This window comes from Bubalus kerabau, chromosome 1, assembly GCF_029407905.1.
Source record: "Bubalus kerabau isolate K-KA32 ecotype Philippines breed swamp buffalo chromosome 1, PCC_UOA_SB_1v2, whole genome shotgun sequence".
Classification (NCBI taxonomy): Eukaryota; Metazoa; Chordata; class Mammalia; order Artiodactyla; family Bovidae; genus Bubalus; species Bubalus kerabau.
The window spans coordinates 262,495,402-262,506,238 of record NC_073624.1 but is presented as its reverse complement, the minus strand read 5'-3'; the positions used below and the strand labels follow the sequence as shown (position 1 = coordinate 262,506,238).

The following is a 10,837-nucleotide window of genomic DNA, read 5'->3' as shown; positions in this document are numbered from 1 at the left end:
GCATTCCAGTGGTTTAATGATCTTTTCCAGGTTTCTTAAGATCTTTGGTAAACATCCCAAAGCCACCTGAATCTGAATACTTGCACCGTGAAGGAATTCGAGACTCGTCGCCCTTCCTCCACTTGGATTCAGATCTGTGGTCCAGTCTCCCTCGCTATCTGGACAAGAGTATGTCTCAGAGAGGGGAGGGCAGTTTATATGCATTGTCTGCCTACCTGCTTATAATTAGAAATGCCCAACAGAGGAGTTCTTCATTGCTATATAGCAATGGCATTGAACAGTTATGGTCGGGGCTCAGGGACTGACTTTTTAAGTTCTTTGTAGAAAATGTGTAGATATTTTCATCAAATTCTAAATGCAGGCACTGATTTGAACATTTTTTCACAGCTAATTTTTCATCAGTAGTTTTAACTTGATTGATTTGATTCTAATGTGGTCATTCTGATTCTAGTCGCTCTAATTGTTCAATAAGATTTCTGTAATTTAGTGTTTATAATCTTATAAGTGACAGTCTACTTGGGTTACCGTTTCATGACAAGCTGGTGGTTTATTTTCAGGAAAAGGAGAAGGTTTGGCCTCAGGCAAGTTTAAATGAATTTATAGGATAGAGTTGGAGCTCAAAACAAATTCAGAAAAAATATTCTTTAAATCTGTATCTTATAAAAAGATTCGACTCACTGAGCTACATTTATATTGCTGTTGGAAGAAGATGATAACACATTTAGAGACAATACAAATTATATATTTCTAAGTAGAGTAACTCTGAAAGTAGAACTGTTGGGAAAGGCATTCTCCTGTGGACCTCATTCACCCTCATAAGAGCGACCTTGGACCTGGAAACTTCCTTCCCAAGAGAGATGAAGTCCTTGCAGCATGTGCTGGACTGGCCACCTCGTAGGGCACATCTCTTCCTGTTTCACACTCAGTATGTGCTCCCTTGTTCTGCTCAAACGTGTGTGCCATGTGGTACCCGCTAACCTCACCACTATGTCTATCCCTGTAGAGGATGGGGCTCTTCATTCCGTAGCACAAGAGGGATTCGTGCAGGCAGTGGCGCTGTGGCTGCTGCTGATGCTCTGTCATGACCACTGGCCATGTGGGGCCAACGCCAACTACCAAAGCTGACGATGCTCTGTCTCTTCTTTATGTGAGTCAAGTGTCGTTGTGTCCAATGCCCAGCTGCGTTGCATGTTCCTTGGTGACTTAGATACCAAGATGCAGTGGGCAGTGGTGTTCTAACTTCTCCTGGTGAAAAGCAACAGATACTACTTCTCAATAAGAACAGATTACTATATAAGATTAGAAGGGCTGGGAAATGTCTTTGATCCTCAGTTTCAACCAGGCTACGGTAGAAGTGGAAAAGAGACTGGTGTCAACCTGGGGACATTGATAGCTATCGATTGCGAACATTGAATGAACTGGACTGTGAAATCCAGATCTGGGTAAGAGTCCTCATAGATGGTAGGTGTGGTTAGACTCTGCGTAAAACCTGATTTTGAGAGATCAGCAGGCTGGAATGGGGATGTCCTAGTTGTGAAAGCCAGGTGTTAGAATTATCTGTGAAAACAAAAAAGAACAAGGATTAGAGCAAGCAAGCGAGCTGGGAGCCAGGTAGATATTTAAGGAAAGTGAAAGAAAGTGAAAGTGAAGTCGCTCAGTCGTGTCCGACTCTTTGCGACCCCATGGACTGTAGCCTACCAGGCTCCTCTGTCCATGGGATTTTCCAGGCAATAGCCCTGGAGTGGATTGCCATTTCCTTCTTCAGGGGATCCTCCCAACCCAGGGATTGAACCTGGGTCTCCTGCATTGTAGACAGACGCTTTACCATCTGAGCCACCAGGGAAGTCCATTTAAGGAAAAGGGAGCCTCTAATTCCAGATGGCCAAATGAGGAAGTGGTCCCAAACCAGGCAATCGCCAGCAACCCGGTACCTGGAGAGTGAAAGAGGAATGGCCAAACAGGCAGGGGCACAGGTATGAAGCTTTGGAAACAGAAAGGACTATGATGGATGAGGCAGCTTTCTGACTTGAGGTGCCAGAGATAGGGAGGACCCTTAGTCAGATACACAGGTGGGCCAAAGTGGGAGGGAACTGGATGCTGGCTGTGCCAAGGTGAGACCTGGCTCCTGGAAGGCAGATGTTGAGAACCGGGGCACCTGAGACTGCAAGGACTGCCTACCAGCTTCCCTCTCTGTGCCTTGAGCCCTGTCTCTCTGACGGTTCTTGTCTTCCAACTCCCTCAGAAATGTCCCAGTAATAACCTGATATAAGGGGCTTTCTAGATGGCTCAGTGGTAAAGAATCCACCTGCCAATGGAGGAGACACAGGAGATGTGGGTTTGATCCCTGGGTAGGGACGATTCCCTGGAGAAAGAAATGGCAACCTGCTCCAGTATTCTTGCCTGGAAAATCTGGTAACTTAGCGACTGAGCACATATGCATCCCGATTTAAGCCTTTCTCAGACATGCCACCTCATACAAAGGCAGGAAGTCTCTGCACCCAAATATACACAAAGGTCAAGGGAAATTGTAGGTGAATTTAATTTTCTTTTCATTTGTTACTGGTATTCTGTACAGTGATCCTTTATTACCTTTGTAAGAGTCTAAAATTTAAATTCAAGTTAATTTCTATATAACATTACATTGTATAGGTTTAAGATGTATAACATAATTATTTGATAAATGTATATATGGTTAAATGATTAGCACAATGAATTAACATCCTTTACTAGTTAAAATTTTTTTCTTGTGATGAGAATTTTGAAGATCTATTCTCTTCAGTTCAGTTCAGTTCAGTCGCTCAGTCATGTCCAACTCTTTGCGACCCCATGAATTGCAGCACACCAGGCCTCCCTGTCCATCACCATCTCCCGGAGTTCACTCAAACTCATGTCCATAGAGTCAGTGATGCCATCCAGTCATCTCATCCTCTGTTGTCCCCTTCTCCTCCTGCCCCCAATCCCTCCCAGCATCAGAGTCTTTTCCAATGAGTCAACTCTTCGCATGAGGTGGCCAAAGTACTGGAGTTTCAGCTTTAGCATCATTCCTTCCAAAGAACACCCAGGGCTGATCTCCTCTCAAATGGACTGGTTGGATCTCCTTGCAGTCCAAGGGTCTCTCAAGAGTGTTCTCCAACACCACAGTTCAAAAGCATCACTTCTTTGGCGCTCAGCCTTCTTCACAATCCAACTCTCGCAACCATACATGACTACTGGAAAAACCATAGCCTTGACTAGACGGACCTTTGTTGGCAAAGTAATGTCTCTGCTTTTCAATATGCTATCGAGGTTGGTCATAACTTTTCTTCCAAGGAGTAAGCATCTTTTAATTTCATGGCTGCAGTCACCATCTACAGTGATTTTGGAGCCCCCCAAAATAAAGTTTTGTTTCCCCATCTATTTCTCGCAGCTTTCAAATATATAATACAGTATTGTTAACAATAGTTACCATGTTGCACAATATATCCCCAGAAGTTACCTTATAATTGGAAATTTGTACCTTTTGGCCATCTTTACTTAATTTTCCCACCTCCAAACCCACCTGGGGCAACCACCAATCTGTTCTCTGTTTCTATGTATTTGGGTTTTTTAGAGTCCACAAATAAGTGAGATCATATAGTATTTGTCTTCCTTGTCTAACTTATTTCATTCAACATAATGTCCTAAAGGTCCATCTGTATTATTACAAATAGCAGGATTTCTTTTTTATGGTTGAATAATATTCCTCTCTGTGTGTAATATTTTCTTTATTCATTCCTCTGTTGATAGACACGTTGTTTCCATGTCTTGGTAATTGTAAATAAAACTACAATGAACATGAGGGTGCATATCTCTCTTTGAGATAGTGATTTTATTTCATTTGGATATATAGTGGAGTTGCTAGATCATGTGATGATTAGGATTTTTTGGTGGCTCAGATAGTAAAGAATCTGCCTGCAATGCAGGAGACTCGGGTTCGATCCCTGGGTCAGGAAGATCCCCTGGAGAAGGAAATGGCAACCCACCCCAGTATTCTTGCCTAGAGAATCCTATGGACAGAGGAGCCTGGTGGGCTACAGTCCACGGGGTCTCAAAGAGTTGGGTATGACTGAGCGAATAATACACACATGGTAATTCTGTTTTTAATCTTTCTAGGAAACTCCATTCTGTATTCTATTTTTTTATTGAAGTATAGTTGATTTAAAATGTGTTAGTTTTTGGCATACAGAAAAGTGGATCAGATATATATGGGCTTCCCAGGTGGCGCCAGTAGTAAATCACCTGCCTGCTAATGCAGGATAGGGAGGAGATGCAGGTTCAGTCCCTGGGTTGGGAAGATCCCCTGGAGAAGGGCATTGCAACCCACTCCAGTATTCTTGTCTGGAGAATCCTATGAACAGAGAAGGCTGGAGGGCTACAGTCCATAGTGTCGCAAAGAGCTGGACATGACTGAAGTGATTTAGCACACGTGCACGCATACACACACACACACACACACACACATATGTACATATTTATAACAATTTTCCATTGTACGTTATTACAAGATATTGAATAAAATCCCACAACAAGTAAGACCTTGTTGTGTGTCTATTTTTTCATATAGTAGTTTGTATCTGCTAATTCTGAAGGAGATCAGCCCTGGGATTTCTTTGGAAGGACTGACGCTAAAGCTGAAACTCCAGTACTTTGGCCACCTCATGCCAAGAGTTGACTCATTGGAAAAGACTCTGATACTGGGAGGGATTGGGGGCAGGAGGAGAAGGGAACAACAGAGGATGAGATGGCTGGATGGCATCACTGAGTCAATGGACGTGAGTCTGGGTGAACTCTGGGAGTTGGTGATGGACAGGGAGGCCTGGCGTGCTGCGATTCATGGGGTCGCAAAGATTCGGACACGACTGAATGACTGATCCGATCTGATCTACTAATTTCAAATTCCAAATTTATCCCTTCCGCTTTCCCTTTGGGTAACCATGTTTGTTTTCTATGTCTGTGAGTCTGCTTCAGTTTTGTAAATAAGTTCATTTGTACCATATTTTAGATTCCACATATAAGTGATATCATATGATATTTGTCTTTTTCTGTCTGACTCACTTCATTTCATATGATAATCTCTGGCTGCATCCGTGTTGCTGCAGATGGCATCATTCATTATTTTGATGGCTGCATAGTATTCCATTGTGTGCGTTAATGAGCATTTAGGTTGTTTCCAAGTCTTGGCTATTATAAATAGTGTGGCAATGAAAACTGGGGTGCATCTATTCATATTCCCGCCCAAAGATGTGATAACAGACATTGTATGTATCACGGGCAGGTGGGTCCTTATCCCCTGAGCCATCAGGGAAGTCCTAAAACTGACATATTTATTTACATTGCTGTGATCCTTGGGTCTTATTTCTTAATTGAGTCCGCACTCAGAGTGACAGTAGCCAGTAAACAATACCGAGAAATATTACCGTCTATTTGTGATTCTAACTCCTCCAAAGCTATAAGGTTAGACAATCATATGTGAAGTGCCTAGCCCTGTGCCTGGTAAATAGTGGAGATTAAAGAAACGGAAGTTGATGGTAAGGATCCCTGTCATAGTTGTTTCCTTACCATCATTAATGGGTCATGGACGCGTCACTAGTCCTGTGGGCTGGCAAGTGTTTTTCTTTCCTATATTATTGTGCACCAGCATAATGTTTCCCAAGATCCACCCTTCCTTCTGTATTACTATGACAGCTGTTTCCTTACCTTGTTATCAAGGGCCATTTTTCATTAGTGGAAAGGGAAGACTTTTTTTTTTTTTTTTTTTAATCTTCCCAGGGCTCTGCGGCTGTCTTTGGACTGTTTGGATATGTGAAAGAACCAAATATTAAGAAACACTATCCCGGGTGTCAGAAGCCTGAGAGCGGATTTCCCCACATGCCTGAGCTCTGCTGGAGCTGGCAGGATTCTTTTTTGGAGGACATTTCGTGTTTGGCTGCCTCAGTACTGATTTCCTCCTCCCCGCCAGACCTGTTCTCCCTGAGAACCCACCTTTGGGCGATGGATCCTTCCTGCTTCCTGTTGCTTCAGTTTGTGCAAGGGCTCTGTAAGCTGTCTGATCACTTTCTCTCCCGCCCTGTCCTTTCACTGTGCAGCAGGGCAGGGGCTCGGGTCTCTGCCTCCTGTGTTCCTGCCCCCCCTGCACTTGCTCCACCGTGGTGGCTTAGAGACTCAGCCAGGCGCCCCCAGCAGTGCAGCGGCCCATCACCAACCTCCTCCTTCTCCCCGCTTGCCTGGCACCTCTCACCCTCAGTCACCGTCTGGCTGTCTTCTTCCCCAAACTTGCGGTCCACGACCGCTCGAGTCACCTGCCGTTTTTTAAGAGCCCTGCCCAGATCCCATCCTTTCTTGCTGACCCTGCTTCCCTGTCTCTCCTGATCCTTCCGTGTGCTCGCCTCCCGCTTCCTCCAGCAGCACCTCCATCACCTCCCTGTCTAAACTCTGCCCTCGCTGTCCCTGCAACCTGCAATACGCTTCCTCCTGAAAGTCTTTCAGGCCTTTCAGGTGTCCATTCAAATTCTAACTTCCCAGAGAGGTTTTTCCTGGACCGCCTCCCATCCTTCCTCACTCTTCATGCCTTTTCTCTGCTTTATTATTTTCTTCTCTTTCATCATACCTTTAACTAGCAGATATTCAATTATACTTTCATTTGCTTGCTTTTTGTTTATTACCTATATCCACCACCCCCACACCCTCAGGCTCCATTCCAGAATATAATCAAGCCCCCTGAGAGCAAGATTTTTTTCTATGTTTTGTTCACTCAGGCACAGAACTTCAAATAGGGACTGGAAGCTAGTAGGTGCTCAGTGGATCACCCTCCCTGTGTGTTCAGTGGCTTCAGTTGTGTCTGACTCTTTGCAACCCCTATGGGCTGTAGCCCATCAGGCTCCTCTGTCCATGGGTTTCTCCAGGCGAGAATACTGGAGTGGGTTGCCATGCCCTCCTCCAAGGGATCTTCCTGACCTAGGGATTGAACCCATGTCTCTTATGTCTCGTACATTGACAGGCAGGTTCTTTACCACTAGCGCCACCTGGGAAGCCCTCACCCTACCCTATGGTAACGCAATTCCATCATTCTTGATAACCTTAGCTGGTTATGAATTAACACATGTTGATAAATGTGTCAGGTATAAAAGGGAAAATGTTAATTTATAAGTATAGACTTATAATCTCTTCTGTAAAAAAAGTTTTCTTCTTTTCTAGCAAATTCATTTGCCCCAAACCTGACCTGAGCTTGTATAGTGTAAGTATAATAGTTATTTAACTCAATTTGACTCTTCTTATATTTCACTGCCTACATATTAATGCGCTTGATTGCAGGGCGCTTTTCCAGACACTGAATGCACCATGCAGTTTGTGCATTATCCTAATCTTAGAATTTGAAAAGTATGTATACCTGTGGCGGATTCGTTTTGATGTTTGGCAAAACTAATACAGTGTTTCAGGTTTAAAAATAAAATAAAATTAAAAAAAAAAAAAAAGAAAAGTTCTGAGTTTCTGAATACATCTAGCCCTAAGGATTTCAGATAAGGGAGTGCAGACCAATGTTTGCAATCCCTTTTTTTTTTTTCATTCTCTTCTAAAGAGGGTAAAGGGAAGAGAGAGAGGTAAGGAGGTGAAGTGAATTAGCACAAGGCAAGATGGGGAAGTAGTTTGGGGGAATTTATGAAGAGAAAGAAAGGGAGAGAGAGCTGCCTTTTAGAACTTTGGGATATGTTAGGAAGATTTTTAAGGAATTAGGTCTTGCTGCATATTATGTAAGGCAATTCCTCCATGCTACTAACTCCAGATCTACAATAAAAACTTCCATTATATGTTAGTGTTTTATGTACTTAGATTTTTATTTTGTATGCATCATAGTGCTGAGATAAAGTTTGAGGGACACCCAGTACATTTCTGATTCTGTGCATGAAGTGAAAGTGAAAGTCACGCAGTCATGTCTGACTTTCTGTGACCTCAAGGACTATACAGTCCATGGACTTCTCCAGGCCGGAATACTAGAGCAGGTAGCCTATCCCTTCTCCAACTGATCTTCCTGACCCAGGGATTGAACCCAGGTCTCCTGTGGGTAGATTGTTTACCAACTGAGCTATCAGTGCATGTTTGTATCATGATTTTGTGCATGTTCAGAAGAAATTACATATCTATTAGTGGTTTTTACTTCCCGTTCTGAGAGTTCTTTTCAGAGCCCAGGAATATGGATAGGTCCTTACCAGAATATAAATAAAACCTATCTAGATGGTCATAAGATGAATTACATAAATTAATACATGAGACACCAGTTGAAGATAAATTTGGGTTGCTGTTCAAATATTATCTGTTAAGCAATTGCATTAGGTACTCTGCCAGGAACTTTCACCTATGTCAAATTCTAAATTCTAAGGAAATCTGAATGATATTTATTTCTCTGTTGTGTTTTAATCAAATGTTAGCATATTTCCCCATCCCTTGTATGGTATTGTCTTTTAGTGTGGAGTAGAATTGAAGGCATTTTTGTTTTGCTTTGATTTTGCCACATAATGGTTAATTTCCTAGAATAAAATATCGAGATGATTGCATTTGTCATTTTTCTTCTGGACATTTATCAATATGTAAACATAGACTTAATCATAGTTTATCTGGGTTGTTGGGAAATTGTCTCAACATTATTGCTTAAAATTTTCTCACTGGTTAAAACAATTAGATTCTATCTTTGCCATGCTTTCTTTGTTTCTAGTACTTTACCGTGTGGTAAGCAGGAATTGCAGAGCCTTGTTCCTTCAGTGAGTATTTTCTGCCTTGCTCTTGGGCAGAGCATGACTGACTGCAAGTTAGGGGAGAAGGGAAGGATTCATGCCAGGAGAATTAGTTACCCCATGACCAAAGAGCATCCAAACCCTATGAATGGGTGAGTTAAAGATAATCAGAGTTCCTGAATCTTATGATGTCTTGATAATATTAGGTGGCTGTTCTAAACTAACTGTAGTTGGTATATCAGAAAAAAAGATTTGATACACTAGTGGCAGGCACAGTGTGGTTAATTTATATAATATGACAAGATAACTAGTATTTGGGAATATATTGGTAATTATTAAAGTAATTTTTGCATCTCCTTTCACACTATCTTGAGTAAATAGCTTTTGGGTATTGCCTAGGTAACAATATTTCAATTTCATTCAAAATGATCACTATTATGATAGTAAAGATCAAATTTCATTAAATCTAGACACATCATACTTTTCATTTTAAGACTTCAAAATCTTTTCTCTTTTTAGAGGAATACCCAATCCTATATGTATTAAAAGTTATAATGTAAATACAAAAATCTTTACATAAACGTCATAATTACTAAAAAATTACACTAAGTACCTACTGTGTGCCAAAGTATTGTGCAAGGGGCTTTAAATGTATTCTTCTAAGTCTCACAACAGTCCTGAGAGAGGGGAATTGTTAAGCTCATTTAAGGAACATGCTCACAGTCATCTAGGTAGTCAGCAACAGATTCAGGATTTGAACGTGAGTGTATCTGACTGTCAAAGCCTTTGAAATCTTCCAGAATGCCATGCTGCCTTCTCCCTCCATGTAAACAAATGATGGTAGCTCACAAGACACATTATGTGTTGAGTATGTTTCAGAAGAAGAAGAAGGGAAAAAAAAGCCTAAATCCAGATGATGACAGAAAAATGACAGCCTATAAAATGTTCCAACAACTTGTAAAACATGGGTGTTGCTTTTAAAGCTTCATGACTTAGAATGACTAACAAATACCTGGCAAAAGTTGCAGAGACAATTGCTAAGATTTAACTATTTTTAAACTAGAAGAGTTCACATGTTTCTCTCTGTGATTTACTTAGGCTTCTTTAAAGATCATGAGTATTCGGTGAGTGTGAAGCAGATTAGAACTCTGAAATTTGATCAATGAGACTGCTTTGGCATGAGTATAGATTTTTCAAGTGAGCAGCAGCATACTCTCCCTGGTTTTGCTAGCTCCAGTGTCATGGCGGCACAGGACCCTGTGGTTTGAAAGCAAAATCTTACTATTTCCTTTGTTTTGATTCAATGAAAATAATAATATTCATTTTGCTTTGAATCAAATATAACATTCAAAGGAGGCATAAGATATTGGTACCTATGAAAGGACAATATGAGTTTCAAAAATTTGAAAAACTCTTTGCTGAAGAAACTTCTTCCTTTCAGACTGCTTGCCTTCTGCTGACTTACTGGAGCACAGAGGCCTCTATGGTAGACTTGCTTCTAGGGTGAGTTACTAGGAAAAACAAGCATCTTACTTATAATAACAATGCCTTTATAATACGGTATAAAATACAGTTTGAAAAGTTAATACATCAATTGATAATTTCTCCTGTAACCAAGAAATCCATGTTGAAACTTCTAAGTACAAGTAAAGCACCTTATAAGGTAGAAGGTTACCTGAACCCATTTTAATCATTAGTCCATTTGAATCTTCCCGTGAACACTTGGGCCATTTTCATGGCTTTTAGTTAGTTCAGTGTTTTCTATTTGTCCTAAGCTACTGGTAACCGTACACTAAACTCCAGGCATTTAGTGTCTTCAAATGATTCATGGTTCCTTAGAGCACAGGGAAGTTTATAGTGGTCAGGTGTTAAATTTCTGCGTTAGCTCTCAGATCTTTTCTGCTATTTTGTGTTAAGTCTTGATGTGCACTCCCCTTTTCTCTCAGGGAATTGAGCTGCCTTTTATAAAGTGGAGGCACCTTATAAATATTTCTGTTGCTGCCCTGTCACTTCTGACTCCAGTCTGTTTCCTTCACCATGGGATATGTCCTGGCTTTTTCTAAAGGGATCAGATCTTCTACTCTCGAATTCAG

The 10,837-nt window shown here is 41.4% G+C and overlaps 1 non-coding gene across 1 annotated transcript; it reads right to left on the bottom strand.

Annotated features, from left to right (window-relative positions):
- Positions 1-1,771: 1,771 nt before the first annotated feature.
- Positions 1,772-1,843, bottom strand: TRNAC-ACA (transfer RNA cysteine (anticodon ACA)). Its single transcript has one exon. It is a non-coding gene; the product is annotated as a tRNA-Cys (tRNA).
- Positions 1,844-10,837: the final 8,994 nt, after the last annotated feature.